The 16,854-nt window shown below is 37.2% G+C and overlaps 1 protein-coding gene across 4 annotated transcripts in view; it reads right to left on the bottom strand.

Annotated features, from left to right (window-relative positions):
* The window catches only part of ppp6r2a (protein phosphatase 6, regulatory subunit 2a), a 50,595-nt gene that overhangs the window by 31,388 nt on the left and 2,353 nt on the right, over positions 1-16,854 (bottom strand). For 2 of the 4 annotated variants that reach the window (XM_066723887.1, XM_066723891.1), the window contains exon 2: positions 4,504-4,661. The exons of 1 other annotated variant lie outside the window; for it this stretch is intronic. The gene's annotated coding sequence lies outside the window, so the exon portion shown is untranslated. Of the gene's footprint in view, positions 1-4,503; positions 4,662-4,926; positions 4,948-16,854 lie in introns of those variants that run through there. One more of the 4 variants, XM_066723889.1, reaches the window with a different exon arrangement.

Genomic DNA, 16,854 nt, shown 5'->3' with positions numbered 1-16,854 from the left:
TGGTAGCACACCACTGAAGACCTTTGATGTCAGAGGAAAGCAGAAAAGTGAAAGCACCAGCAGTATTTTCTGTTTTCACCATCATGAATGAAAGGGAACTCTAGAGGGGCACAACACCTCCCCCTTCCCAAAAACACAGGGTATGAGAGAAGACATCTTGAAAACAGGGAAATGGGCTTCAATCTTTTTTTTATAAGGTTTTCAGGATGGAAAGAAAATATTCCCAGAACATGTGAGGAAATATTTTTCTATCATCAGAAACATTTACGGTTTTTCAAGGTATTAATCTATGAACATCAGTGACAAATTGGCACACTGTGATAATGACAGTCTAGCATCTGGTAATCTCCTTTTTAGCAGCATTTTACAAAACAAAGATATGCAGATCTACATACTTTGCAGCTGTTTGAGCATTTCCTCAACAGTGATAACTTAAGCAGTTGGTGTCATATATACAGCTCTGGGAAAAAAAAAAAAAAAAGACCACTGCAGACAAAGATTTTTGTTTTATTCTATAAACTACTGACAACATTTCTCTCAAATTCCAAATAAAAATATGAATGGAATGTAATGGCTGCCATACATGTAGAGATGCTGATTTAAGAAAAATTTGCAGTGGTCTCTTTTTTTTTTTTCCAGAGCTGTGATATATATATATATATATATATATATACATACATATATATATACACACACACACACACACACACATATACATAAATACCTACATATACATATATCAATAGGCCTCATCTCCCATAGCCATATATCAACCTGATATCAATTAATATGAGCTTACCACATCAACACACAATAATAATTATATTATATATATATATATATATATATATACACACACACACACACACACACACACACATATATATATATATATATATATATATATATATATATATATATATATATATATATACACACTCACCTAAAGGATTATTAGGAACACCATACTAATACTGTGTTTGACCCCCTTTCGCCTTCAGAACTGCCTTAATTCTACGTGGCATTGATTCAACAAGGTGCTGAAAGCATTCTTTAGAAATGTTGGCCCATATTGATAGGATAGCATCTTGCAGTTGATGGAGATTTGTGGGATGCACATCCAGGGAACAAAGCTCCCGTTCCACCACATCCCAAAGATGCTCTATTGGGTTGAGATCTGGTGACTGTGGGGGCCAGTTTAGTACAGTGAACTCATTGTCATGTTCAAGAAACCAATTTGAAATGATTCGACCTTTGTGACATGGTGCATTATCCTGCTGGAAGTAGCCATCAGAGGATGGGTACATGGTGGTCATAAAGGGATGGACATGGTCAGAAACAATGCTCAGGTAGGCCGTGGCATTTAAACGATGCCCAATTGGCACTAAGGGGCCTAAAGTGTGCCAAGAAAACATCCCCCACACCATTACACCACCACCACCAGCCTGCACAGTGGTAACAAGGCATGATGGATCCATGTTCTCATTCTGTTTACGCCAAATTCTGACTCTACCATCTGAATGTCTCAACAGAAATCGAGACTCATCAGACCAGGCAACATTTTTCCAGTCTTCAACTGTCCAATTTTGGTGAGCTTGTGCAAATTGTAGCCTCTTTTTCCTATTTGTAGTGGAGATGAGTGGTACCCGGTGGGGTCTTCTGCTGTTGTAGCCCATCCGCCTCAAGGTTGTACGTGTTGTGGCTTCACAAATGCTTTGCTGCATACCTCGGTTGTAACGAGTGGTTATTTCAGTCAAAGTTGCTCTTCTATCAGCTTGAATCAGTCGGCCCATTCTCCTCTGACCTCAAGCATCAACAAGGCATTTTCGCCCACAGGACTGCCGCATACTGGATGTTTTTCCCTTTTCACACCATTCTTTGTAAACCCTAGAAATGGTTGTGCGTGAAAATCCCAGTAACTGAGCAGATTGTGAAATACTCAGACATATACACACACACTCACCTAAAGGATTATTAGGAACACCTGTTCAATTTCTCATTAATGCAATTATCTAACCAACCAATCACATGGCAGTTGCTTCAATGCATTTAGGGGTGTGGTCCTGGTCAAGACAATCTCCAAAATTGGACAGTTGAAGACTGGAAAAATGTTGCCTGGTCTGATGAGTCTCGATTTCTGTTGAGACATTCAGATGGTAGAGTCAGAATTTGGCGTAAACAGAATGAGAACATGGATCCATCATGCCTTGTTACCACTGTGCAGGCTGGTGGTGGTGGTGTAATGGTGTGGGGGATGTTTTCTTGGCACACTTTAGGCCCCTTAGTGCCAATTGGGCATCGTTTAAATGCCACGGCCTACCTGAGCATTGTTTCTGACCATGTCCATCCCTTTATGACCACCATGTACCCATCCTCTGATGGCTACTTCCAGCAGGATAATGCACCATGTCACAAAGGTCGAATCATTTCAAATTGGTTTCTTGAACATGACAATGAGTTCACTGTACTATACTGGCCCCCACAGTCATCAGATCTCAACCCAATAGAGCATCTTTGGGATGTGGTGGAACGGGAGCTTCGTGCCCTGGATGTGCATCCCACAAATCTCCATCAACTGCAAGATGCTATCCTATCAATATGGGCCAACATTTCTAAAGAATGCTTTCAGCACCTTGTTGAATCAATGCCACGTAGAATTAAGGCAGTTCTGAAGGCGAAAGGGGGTCAAACACAGTATTAGTATGGTGTTCCTAATAATCCTTTAGGTGAGTGTGTATATATATATATATATATATATATATATATATATATATACACACACATACACACACACACACACATATACATACATACATACAAACTGCAGATGACACAAAGGAGCATGAAAATATATATGCTTGAAATAACAAGAAGAGATAGAAAACCAGAATATATGATATCACTGAAAGAGTGAAAATGTTCAAATGGCAATTGCAGGCGTGTCATGGAAAAAATAAGCTGTAAGTCGTACAAGAGGAAGCTTCATCCAGCATTGGATCAATATGGGTTGAAGGTGATGGTGAGATAACTAATCTACACAGAGTGTATAACAAATATACCATGATGATTTAAAAATACTGTCAGATAACATACATTTTGGAAGTAGTTTACAAAAGTACAAAGTTACAGTGAAATTTGCATTTTGTCTTACAAAATGGAAAGCAAACAAGAGGATTCCTCCTAAAATTACTGTAACTACAGAAAATTTGACAAACTAACATTGCAGTAATCTGCCTCTGTAAAGATGTTTTATAGTATAGAACAACAGTTCAAAGATTAAACCACTTCTGTGAAACTGATCATGATTTAGTCAGCAGACTGCTGACTACAAAACGCATGTTACAACACTGAGATGTAACAACATTACCTTATCCGTGCTCTAGTCGTATATATAATGTTACTTTAAAGGGACTGTATCTTTTGATAGTAAAATTGCTGAATCAAAACAGTACAGTTTACAGTATAAATATTGCAGACATGTATCAAAGGGTTCCTAGAAATAATAACACATAAGGAAGTAAGATTCTCCTGAAAATGTTTTTTGTATAACAGTGGAATATACAATTGGAAAAAAGTCATCCAAATTTGCCAAACATGTGATCAGCTCACTGAAAATGTACTTTGGACAGCATGTGAAAAAGTTTTCAATACAGTGGCTTTTATCTTAACTAGCATATTGACTTAAAAGTGTTTAGGTACACCTCTAATCCCAAGGAACCCTTCAAGGGAAAACATAATTTAACAAGTTTTATGCAACTGGCCACTGATTCCCATTTGCCATCCTATATCTCCAGTTGCCAGTGTTGTAGCATCAACAAAATGAAGAAAATGAATTCTGGATTCCAGCCAGTTTAGCCAGTTTACACCCCAAGGGCACCGAGCTGGCATTAAGCCAACAGTAGAGTAGAGGCGTTGACTCAGATTGCGGCAGTATTATAAACACACTGTATTATCATTAACAGCAGGCAGTTGGATTACATGTGCAAATCATGCATAACAGAGCACACATTAAAACACCAAAGATTCAAGAAGAGCAATAGCATGTTGAACAATTATGTTTATAAACTTTTGGATGTATCAATAACATTCAATGGGAAAATGTTAGAGTACTTTTGATAGAACTTTGCATGATAGATTATTGGCACAGTTTCTGCTGTGGGTAAGTTATGAAAAACAAAAAGACAAATTACCCCACACACATCCAAGAAATGTCAAACTGTTTTAAATTGGTTTACTGTAAAATGAGTCTGCAGAAAATAATTACATTCTTAAATGTTAATGAACACATTGTACTATGCAAAAAACGCAGCTAATAAGCTAATAACATGCTCTAATAAATGTATACACTACTGTGTAAGAGTCTCACACAAGATGATAACTACAAACAGTGTCAGATTGACTGTATACATGTGACAGTGTTTAAATCCATTTGGTTGCACTAAAATCAAAAACTCTGATTTAAATCAGTATCAGCATAAAAATGTAGCGATAAAAATTAAATACCTGTTGATAAAATGTGTGTATCCTTAATTAAACCTCTTCCACAGGCAGACAAACATTTGTCTTGTAGATTGCAGAGTGCACAGAATGTTACAAATCCTTTCATTAACCAGCATGGAACTTCTCCTTCGATCCACTTCAACTGAGATATTGTCCTCAACCTGTATAAGAAATTAGTTCATACAGTTAGTGCTACAGACAGTCTTACATCAGTCTTTCATAACAGTTAGTAACACAGAGCAATATCAATCTGCTGTTGCTTTATCGCATATGGACAGCATATTAATAGGACCCTGTATTTTGTGCAACCTGTCCATATAATTTATATGGCAAATCATGCAAAAACAGGGCCCTACATATAAATATTGCTAAATTAATTTTCATTTTATCATCATCCTCATCATATATTATAATGAAATAATCTACCTGTGTGACTGCAGGCCTGACACCAATGTGCCACTGTGTTAAATCATTGATGCAAACCCTAAAATGAAATCAATATGGTTTATGTTTTTTAAGAGCCTCCTTCATTTCCAATGGCCCATTATTTAGTACAGAAAACTGTTGCACATAATGATCAATGTATTGTTAATCTAGCACTTTAACACATATTATGACTTAGCGCTGAAGCAAACTACAGAAAAAAAACAACTGAAGTGTAAAAATCCCTAGCCACAGTGGTTACGAAGCAAATGATGGTAAAAAAGCAGTCATGTTTGAAGGAAATGTTATTCAGCACTGGTACCTGAACCCAGCACCAGGTGCTACCTCTACAGATGCACAAAACCTGAACCTTCCACATTAAGTCATATGGTGAAATTGACTGACTACAATGTAATTATTTATGATCAAATTGCTTTGACTACATTACCACCTTGCGGGAGATGTTTTATGAAATGTCACTTATCTGAATTATGCACATCTGTTGTAAATAAATTGATATAACTGATAATGTTCCTGGATGATCAAAAGCTCAAAACAATACACTATTAAATATACTATACTTACTATAACTAAATATACTATACTAACTATAGTCTGTAGCAAGATTCAATGTATTGTAACAAATATACTTCACAACAAAACAAACACAGATCATTACAGCTAAAAATTCAAAGTTGTGGAATAGGATTTCAGGCTGCACACTAGTTCAGACTGCAGTCAACCGAGAAAGGGAATTCATCAAAGCTAGACATAAACTTGCTCTGAACCGTGCTATACCACAGTGGGTGGCTGAAAGTGCAGACACCCCATATTTGTGATTATTTTAAAAATATCTAAACTCAATTAATCTCAAACTAATTAATCTCAGTTTGTTAGCTGAGCCCAAATGTTGCTCAATCACTTATAGATAATAACTGGCATTCTCTCAAATACGAAAACCTTTTATGGTATTTTTAAATACAAAAAATAAATAAGAACAATCTACCTTCTTACTATCAATTCAGATTGTACCTTTGAACTGTGAAGTGTTTTTCATAGAGCAGGCAGTTTGAGTAATTGGCATTAAACCACCTTAAAATCATTTGTGCTAAACTCTGCCTCTAAATTGGGATTTTTTTTCCCCCTTTTAATTTTTTTTAATGATCTTTCAGTGTTGGCAAGCACAGAGCACACTTCACAGCAGGATATTAGACCTGGTCCAATCCAAAAAAGATTTTACATGAATGAAAATGTGTCCATTACTACCTAGTGTGAAGGAAGGAGGGGTTTAAATAAATAGGAAGAGGAATAGTGATGCTCTGAGTAGACCAAATAAAAGAGCCTTTTTCACTAGTATTTAAAATGCTGCAGGCATGTACTGTAAACAGCAAATCCAAAGTTATTAACTCACACAAGACAGTAACATACCCATCCTGGAAACTGTGCATTGGGTACAGACCTCATTGAAGCTTCTGTGGACTGAGACTATGGTAGCTAATATCCAGAGTAAAAACTCAGTCTTTTATCAAGGTAGGGTTATTCCTTTGTTGTTTACATTATTTCAGATGAAATGCTCATCTTAATACTGAAATAAATAAAACATGCACAAAATAAATAAAGTTAATTATAATTATAATATTAATTACATGGTGTCATTATAATTACATTAATAGAGGTTTATCAAGGTACAATTATAATAACACATCTAGTAATTGCCAATTCAATTATAAATCCTGGTCTGCTCTACAGCTTTTTCCTTTTTCTTTTTTTAAACCATGATGCATCATTAAAAATAATATGAACTAAGTTCACATTGATCTTTTCTGCACTGCAATAACGGCTGAACATTTGTGAAAGTCGAATTATTACTGTAGCATTAATGGCAAAGGCATTGATCAGTTTCTTATCTACACAGGCTTTACACTTTAGATTATCTGGGAGCAAAACATGACTCCAAGTATGAGTGAGAAGTAGAACTGTAAAATGCAAAACTATTTCCAAAGCTGTGCTCCAAACCAAAATAAATTATACTTCACATGCCAAGTAGAGACATTGCTGCTAATCACTCATGTACTACTGATCTGTGGACTAGGCCCAATATGGATGCAAGCAGCAATCAGTTTCACATGACTAGAAAATAGACAGTTGCTGCCATTGCTGATTGAGGTGTTTAGGAAAGCACACGTCTGAAGGGCTGAACAAAGCTTTCACTGATGTTGTCTCAGAATGGAACTTAGAAGATGGAACCACAGTTATTGAAACTGTTGGCTTGAACTGGTCTTCATAAGAAACAAATAGCTATAGGTTTACTTAAGCCACAAAGAATCCAACATGGCTGTGAAGCTTCTTGAAACAGCAAGCATAAGTTTTTATCTTGTGCTTGCTTTAACTGATGGGAGTTGATGCCCAGGAATTCTGGCCTAGCAATTCTGACACTCCATCAAATGACTCCTTTTTTGGACTTAATGAATCCTCTTTGTGGAGAAAAGTAGTACTTCCACTTGTATTGAGTACCAACTCTGAACTCTCTATTGCTCACACAGATCATGGTCTTACCAGGGAAATGAAGGAAACCATTGTATCACATCTGAAAGATGCACAATGAGGGTGAATACATCCAAAGTGTTCTACATTGCTCATCACACTTTGGTCATTTGTTTTAAGTGCATATTAGTTTTAGACCCAAAGAGTGTCAAGAGAACACTAGCTTACATAAAAGTGCAACTGTCTCAACAGGAGAACTGAAAGGTCAGAAAGAATAAGCTTAGGAGAGAGGGAAGCAGCATGGTGCTTGATATTTAAAATACCTTAGAAAAGGGGACATACTGTGGAGCTAGCTTTCAGGACATATTGAATCGGCACCTCACAGTGAATTCTGAAGACATTCCAAGATTACCAATTTTATGCATTTACGTCTAAAATCACTACAGTGTTGTAGTCACCATGTTGTGGTTACAGAACAATAAAACACTTCATGCAAAAGACTCAAGTCTTCTGATAAATGTCTGCCAAAATCAATACCAATGAAAAACTAAAAAACAAATGTCATTATTTTTTTCCTCGGGCACGTGGAGCAATACAGATGAGGACCATAGGCTACACTTTGATGATTTTACCAAATATGGTGTTCAATATTTTAGTATATTTTTCAGATATTAGTATGTCTTAAGTACACAGTTCAACTTCCATTACGAGGTGAAAAAATGAAGCATACACAATCGTTTCCTGATATTAGAGGTTGTTTTTTTTTTTTACACAGACCTTTGTGCGTCACCCTATAAATCTAACGTGAGTCATTATATCTTACATGACCTACTGTACTTATTAATTAGCCTATATCTGGATGCTGTTGCACATACAAAAACAGTTAAGCATACTGCTCTGTGATTTTAATGTACTGTAGACGTAACATCCATTTGACTTGTGTTTTTGCAAATTATTCCTTGGTTTAAGTTCAATGGCAACCCATGCCAAGCACAAGCAAGGATTTGGGATTTTGATTAGTCTCCAAAAACGTTTGGTGAATAATGATGGATAAAAGCACACAGAAAGCTATATCACAGTAATAAACAAGACTTTTCTGTACTTACAACTTTTACATACAGAACTTCGCTAAGCTGTTTAAAAATGCTCCCTCTTCATACAGGAAAAAAACATCCCTAAGAGCAGCCTTGTTCCCAGCTTGACCTTGCTGTTTTGTGCAAAACCCTTGAGCGTTGTTGCTAATATATAGCAGTTCCTCAAATCCTTTGACGAGAGCACAGTATCTGAATGCGGCAGTTAAAGCAGCTCCCTTGGAGACTCACTAAACATTAAAATATATTAAGAGTGAACAGAAATACATTTTGTCTGTCCATTCCAATGGGAAAACATCTGCCCATTAATATACAGAACAAATATATATACATGATTAATCAACCACTTCTTAAAAGGCCATTTGCAATTTGTCTCATACAGTGCAGCTGTGCTTTTCCCCCAACGTCCCAAATACATTTACCCTCCCTCAGCGTCCTTATGAGCCTTTTATTCGGTTTATTGTCCTCCATCGGGTTGCAGAGAAGAAAGTGGAAAAGCTGATGCTGCCAATCATACGGCACAGTAAACAGGGAGATTAAATATAAAACAATGACAATTCCGATCTGTCTTGAAGACATTAAGATGCAAAATAGTGCTTTTTAAGTGAAGTTCATTAAATGTTTCCTTTTACTATCAACTGGGGAACAGTAGGCCGTTGCACAATTGAGTTTTACAGGGTTATGTTCATACAGAATCTCACCAGAGAATGAGGAACTCCGTTGGCCAATAGAAAGGTGTCTTGCCCTGAAGGGAGAACTCAGCACACTACCAACTGATGTCTCTGGCCTTCTGCAAATATGAAGCAGGTGGCAGCATCTTTCAGAAAGGTCTTGTATTGATAACAGTTTCAAGGTACATCATTGTGCTGAACAGTAAAGTGCACCTACCACATTTCAAACAACTGATATTATGCAAGTAAGACGTGCCTTCATAAGCTTGACCCTCTCTGATGGGAACTGATCCTAATTTAATAACTTTCCTTTACAATGAATTAGTCAAAAACATCTGAAAAACTGGAATTATACTTTTCATTCACCTGTCCCTCGCAAACTATCCTAAGTAGAAATAATGAACAAATGCATATTTATTTTTGTCTTTAAAATGGAGTCTAAAAATACCTGAAATACAAAAACAAAAGCAATACCTGTATTTATCTGAACTACGTAAACTATGATGGAGGAGTTATAAATAACTACCCAAATCCACAATACAAGACTGGGATTATTCATAGCAGAGATAACATTTTGACTAACAAAACAGGTTTACAATATTTGTGGGAATACACAACTGATAAATATTATAAGATGTATAACTGAACTTCAACTGAATGCAGAACAAAAGAAGCAAGAGGTACAGTGAGGGAAAAAAGTATTTGATCCCCTGCTGATTTTGTACGTTTCACCACTGACAAAGACATGATCAGTCTATAATTTTAATGGTAGGTGTATTTTAACATTGAGAGACAGAATAACAACAAAAAAATCCAGAAAAACGCATTTCAAAAAAGTTATAAATTGATTTGCATGTTAATGAGGGAAATAAGTATTTGACCCCTTCAACTTAGTACTTGGTGGCAAAACCCTTGTTGGCAATCACAGAGGTCAGACGTTTCTTGTAGTTGGCCACCAGGTTTGCACACATCTCAGGAGGGATTTTGGCCCACTCCTCTTTGCAGATCCTCTCCAAGTCATTAAGGTTTCGAGGCTGATGTTTGGCAACTCGAACCTTCAGCTCCCCCCACAGATTTTCTATGGGATTAAGGTCTGGAGACTGGCTAGGCCACTCCAGGACCTTAATGTGCTTCTTCTTGTGCCACTCCTTTGTTGCCTTGGCGGTGTGTTTTGGGTCATTGTCATGCTGGAATACCATCCACGACCCATTTTCAATGCCCTGGCTGAGGGAAGGAGGTTCTCACCCAAGATTTAACGGTACATGGCCCCGTCCATCGTCCCTTTGATGCGGTGCAGTTGTCCTGTTCCCTTAGCAGAAAAACACCCCCAAAGCTGTTGTTCACTGATGTTCACTGGCAAACTTCAGACGGGCCTGTACATGTGCTTTCTTGAGCAGGGGGACCTTGCGGGCGCTGCAGGATTTCAGTCCTTCACGGCATAGTGTGTTACCAATTGTTTTCTTGGTGACTATGGTCCCAGCTGCCTTGAGATCATTAACAAGATCCTCCCGTGTAGTTCTGGTCTGATTCCTCACCGTTCTCATGATCATTGAAACTCCACGGGGTGAGATCTTGCATGGAGCCCCAGACCGAGGGAGACTGACAGTTATTTTGCGTTTCTTCCATTTGCGAATAATCGCACCAACTGTTGTCACCTTCTCACCAAGCTGCTTGGCGATGGTCTTGTAGCCCATTCCAGCCTTGTGTAGGTCTACAATCTTGTCCCTGACATCCTTGGACAGCTCTTTGGTCTTGGCCATGGTGGAGAGTTTGGAATCTGATTGATTGCTTCTGTGGACAGGTGTCTTTTATACAGGTAACGAGCTGAGATTAGGAGCTCTCCCTTTAAGAGAGTGCTCCTAATCTCAGCTCGTTATCTGTATAAAAGACACCTGGGAGCCAGAAATCTTGCTGATTGATAGGGGATCAAATACTTATTGTGGCCTAGCCAGTCTCCAGACCTTAATCCCATAGAAAATCTGTGGAGGGAGCTGAAGGTTCGAGTTGCCAAACATCAGCCTCGAAACCTTAATGACTTGGAGAGGATCTGCAAAGAGGAGTGGGCCAAAATCCCTCCTGAGATGTGTGCAAACCTGGTGGCCAACTACAAGAAACGTCTGACCTCTGTGATTGCCAACAAGGGTTTTGCCACCAAGTACTAAGTTGAAGGGGTCAAATACTTATTTCCCTCATTAACATGCAAATCAATTTATAACTTTTTTGAAATGCGTTTTTCTGGATTTTTTTGTTGTTATTCTGTCTCTCACTGTTAAAATACACCTACCATTAAAATTATAGACTGATCATTTCTTTGTCAGTGGTTAAACGTACAAAATCAGCAGGGGATCAAATACTTTTTTCCCCTCACTGTATTACAGCACTGACTACATTTAAAGTTAGATTCATAAATATGATGAAATGCTTGAACCTACAGAGATCATTTAGTGTAGTATTATACACTCACCTAAAGGATTATTAGGAACACCTGTTCAATTTCTCATTAATGCAATTATCTAACCAACCAATCACATGGCAGTTGCTTCAATGCATTTAGGGGTGTGGTCCTGGTCAAGACAATCTCCTGAACTCCAAACTGAATGTCTGAATGGGAAAGAAAGGTGATTTAAGCAATTTTGAGCGTGGCATGGTTGTTGGAGCCAGACGGGCCGGTCTGAGTATTTCACAATCTGCTCAGTTACTGGGATTTTCACGCACAACCATTTCTAGGGTTTACAAAGAATGGTGTGAAAAGGGAAAAACATCCAGTATGCGGCAGTCCTGTGGGCGAAAATGCCTTGTTGATGCTTGAGGTCAGAGGAGAATGGGCCGACTGATTCAAGCTGATAGAAGAGCAACTTTGACTGAAATAACCACTCGTTACAACCGAGGTATGCAGCAAAGCATTTGTGAAGCCACAACACGTACAACCTTGAGGCGGATGGGCTACAACAGCAGAAGACCCCACCGGGTACCACTCATCTCCACTACAAATAGGAAAAAGAGGCTACAATTTGCACAAGCTCACCAAAATTGGACAGTTGAAGACTGGAAAAATGTTGCCTGGTCTGATGAGTCTCGATTTCTGTTGAGACATTCAGATGGTAGAGTCAGAATTTGGCGTAAACAGAATGAGAACATGGATCCATCATGCCTTGTTACCACTGTGCAGGCTGGTGGTGGTGGTGTAATGGTGTGGGGGATGTTTTCTTGGCACACTTTAGGCCCCTTAGTGCCAATTGGGCATTGTTTAAATGCCACGGCCTACCTGAGCATTGTTTCTGACCATGTCCATCCCTTTATGACCACCATGTACCCATCCTCTGATGGCTACTTCCAGCAGGATGATGCACCATGTCACAAAGGTCGAATCATTTCAAATTGGTTTCTTGAACATGACAATGAGTTCACTGTACTAAACTGGCCCCCACAGTCACCAGATCTCAACCCAATAGAGCATCTTTGGGATGTGGTGGAACGGGAGCTTCGTGCCCTGGATGTGCATCCCACAAATCTCCATCAACTGCAAGATGCTATCCTATCAATTTGGGCCAACATTTCTAAAGAATGCTTTCAGCACCTTGTTGAATCAATGCCACGTAGAATTAAGGCGAAAGGGGGTCAAACACAGTATTAGTATGGTGTTCCTAATAATCCTTTAGGTGAGTGTATATGATTGTGCAGTACAGCACAATTCCCACTGTGGGAAAAGATAAGGCATTATGGCCTGCATTTAACTGTCATATCTTCTTCTCTCTGTGAAAAGCTAAAGCCATCTTTTAAAACTGCATTGTGATACCTTGACTACCAAATAGACATATAGGTGATTATAAAATGGTACACCAGTTTAATAATGATATTGTTATAAGAGATAATAAAACTGAAAAACCTCAGCTTGAATAACTAAAATAAAATTTGGTAGATGAAACATTACATCCGTTTGTTCAACCGCAAATAATAGTATTTACTTCTCTATCCTTCATTGTACTTCACTTCCTATATTCTAGGTGTCTGGTGCTACCAAAATTACAATAATTTAGAAAGCTCCCACCCTATAAATAACACAATGATCACATTAAATTAATTATAATAAGCACTTTGATTTATCCAAAGCAACTTTGACAAAGGTGTGAAATTGTGGATTAACATCCGATGTTGACGATTAATTTAAAAGTTCCCATTGTTTTGAATCTAATCCCAAGGACAAGACAATAAGAGGCTAAGTAAAGTAAGTTAAGTATATTTTAGTGGTAAAGTCAGGGCTTGAACTGGGAATCTCCTAATACAGACTTAATCTTTAACACGTGGATTAAGATAGTTCTGACCCACAGGCCCACAACTAGCCTACAATGACAGATACTGAAACCACATTGTTTTCACCTTATGCAGTCATTGGGGCTATTTCTGTCTTTTGCAAGAAGCAGGAAGATCATCTCCTAGCAATTATAGTAACCAAGAAACAAAATACCATTACAAATGCTGAGTAGAGAGAGTTCACTCATGGCTATATTAGTCAAGTCATCAGTTTGTTTATAAATGGACTGGATTCTTCCAATGTTTTAAGGGTCTTGATTGACTTGTATTCCATTAGTAATACTGAACTACATTTTTTATAATCACACACCATGACTGATTGAATAACAAAATGATGCTGTTGTAGACGTGGTGAATTCCTGCATGCCTAAATACAGACTCTTCAATAATCTCCAACTGCATTGTCAAGCAGCAAAATAAGGAAGTTATAGACTAATTATACAGGCTGCTATACATTGGCCTATGCTGAATGCAGAAGTTCCAGATGTCTTGCCCATAATCTCAGTCCCTCAAGCCAAAACTGGCCTTCCCTTCTGAAGTACCTTCAGAAGAATACAAAAACTAAAAAAATAATATTATGTAATTGAGTACAGTCACTCGTCTAATTCAAAAATCACAAAAGAAAAGAAATTGTTTTTCAGAAAACAGAACACCCATCAATCAAAGTAGAACAGAAGTGAATTATCCATCAACTAACAGACAAAAGGGATTTTTTTTTTTTTTTTTTTTTTAAAGTTCTAGCCTTCATGTTGGGTCAGCAGATAAGCAGGGATTTAGTCACTTTTTTACCTTTGATTGTTTCATACTGTAATAATCAGGCAGTAAAGCATGTTGCAAATTCAGCTGTCTAGCCACCGGATATCTTTATTATAATAACACACAAACTGCATGTGCCTCGATACACGTTTCTAGAAATCGTGGTCTGAGGGGGAGAGCAGCACCAGTGATCCCTACATGCTTACCCTAGATGATATAGAATATAACCCAATCAAATATTAACAAAATACTTATTATAGCAAGCACCCTTGCAAAATCATAACGTAATGTGTCCTGGCAGGGTATAACTACACCAATATGCAAGGGGAAGTCCCCAACCAGACTAATCATGTACGGTTCACCCAAAAACAACATACATAGCACTAGATGAGAGGTGTACCCCCCCAAGCTACAATATAATTATTCCTGACACACCAGAGTTGCTTGAGGGAATGATCAATGCAGCCCTACAGGCAGGCAGATACATTGATAAATGATGCAATATCAGAATGAAAAATGTATTCAAATATGCAGACCTAGCATCCAAACTGGCACCATAATGACCAGAGACTATTTAAACAGTATGTGCTGTGCATTTGTGCAAATTTGCGTTTTCTCCTCATTAAACAGTTGATTGCAGTTAGGGATTTCAACATTAAAAATAAAATAAAAAGTAAACACACAAAAATAAACATAGTGGAGAAATATGGAAAAAAAAAATCTCAGGATACTGAAAACTGCACCGTTCTGCATAAATAGTAGCAATCTATAAATCAGTCTTGATGTAATCTTGACATTACAGCACAATATTTAAGTTTTTTCAATCAACTTGAACAGTTCTCACTATAGGAGGTATAAAGGTATGAGTATCTTGTGGGCATAAAATAAAACATCTTCAAATGGACCAAGATCTGCTTTTTAGTAAAAAAATAATATATAGCTTTTACAAAAACCTGCTGTAATAAATTGAGAAATAAAACATTACTTGAGGACCTCAATAACTTTCTCTTTAAGTGCCTATTTAAAAATATGTATGTTGACACAAAAGCATTCAAGAGGAAAAATCAAATCAATACCAAAGTGAAAAAGTACAATGAATGAAAAGTCTTTACTGTTTTTTTTCTAATTGTCTGTTACTTACAAGTGTATGCTTAAATCACAAATCTCACCCCATGCATTTAACACATTTCTTTTATAGTAAACTAGACCTTCCATTCATCTGCAACTAGGTGAAAAATGTCACATGGGATGTTATTCAGACATCAAAGATACCTAGTCTGATTGGTCTGACTGTCCATTAAATGCCACTGGAATCTGTAATTAAAGCTGTCATTTTTGTTGCGAATTAATCGCACTTCCTGTTATGACTATTTAAGTGTAATTAAGTCTATGTTCAGCTACTGCTGGTATCAGTATACAACAATACAAGATTAAAGTAAAATCTTGAAATTGTAGCTATGAGGCTTTATTTTCATTTATTTTTTTCATTGAGCAAAGCATAATCAATACAGATATTAAAAATAATTGTTACACTCGATTCTTATGTATAACACGAGAGTACATCTTACAATATGCACAGCAGACAAACCAACGCCATGTTTATAAGAGCCAGAATCTTCCTCTGGCTGTCTTTGTTTCAAGGTTAAATTAACTATACTACTATGAGTATGAACTAAAACCATAAAAGGGATAGTTAGTGTCTGTTTATTTAAATTGCAAGCAACATTCAGAATGGTAAATAAAAAATTATTTCAACACTTACTTTAGAAAGGTTTTGCACTACTGTTTGTTTGCACATCATTATATAACTGAGATTGATTTGAATTCAAGACGAGGTATGTAAATTATCCCTGCATCCTGTAGTTGCATGTTTTCAAATGGAATTGGCTGTATGTAGCACTTTGAGACAAGGATATGTCATGCTTACAATGGGTCTGCTCCATGATGCACTTCCAAGAGGATTTCTTGAATTATGTGCTCCCAGTGCACAATACTCATACAATAAAGCAAGTTTCTTTGAACATGCCAATTTAGTTCTTACTGTGTTTATGATGAAAAAGGTATAGGCCTACTTAATCAACTGGTGAATTTTAGGTATCATTTAATTGTATGTAAAGGCTTAAAAAAAGCAGCTTTGACATATTTAATCAATGTTATACTTCAATTAGAAACAAAAATATTAAACATGGAAATGCAGATTTTTCTTTTTCTTTTCTTTTTAATCTCAAGATTAAAGCAATATATTCTTTAACCATAAAGATAATTGTCACAACACAGGCGCTGCTAGCTGGGTATTTTTAGACTCTTCATCTTGTAGATTTCATTCTGCTACAGCCTTGTTCAGATTAGGCTGATGTTCAACTTCACTTGTATATATAAAAAAAAGAAACTCCCTGGCAACCAATGCAAGCAAGGGAAACAAAATGATTCCATACCCAAGTTCTGCTTTCTTTTGACAATCAGAGAAGAGACAACCCCCTTTAAAAAATAAAAAATAAAGAAAAGAGTGTGGAGATTATATTGTTTCCTTCTGGGTAAGGAGGAAAATGTGCCCACTGCTACAAACAGTAAATTGCAAATGTCAAGTATAATTCATAAAACTTTTAGCAGCAAGATTC

Source organism: Amia ocellicauda, chromosome 15 (assembly GCF_036373705.1).
Source record: "Amia ocellicauda isolate fAmiCal2 chromosome 15, fAmiCal2.hap1, whole genome shotgun sequence".
NCBI classification, from domain to species: Eukaryota; Metazoa; Chordata; class Actinopteri; order Amiiformes; family Amiidae; genus Amia; species Amia ocellicauda.
The sequence above is the reverse complement of the archived record's forward strand: the minus strand, read 5'-3'. Positions and strand labels throughout refer to the sequence as shown.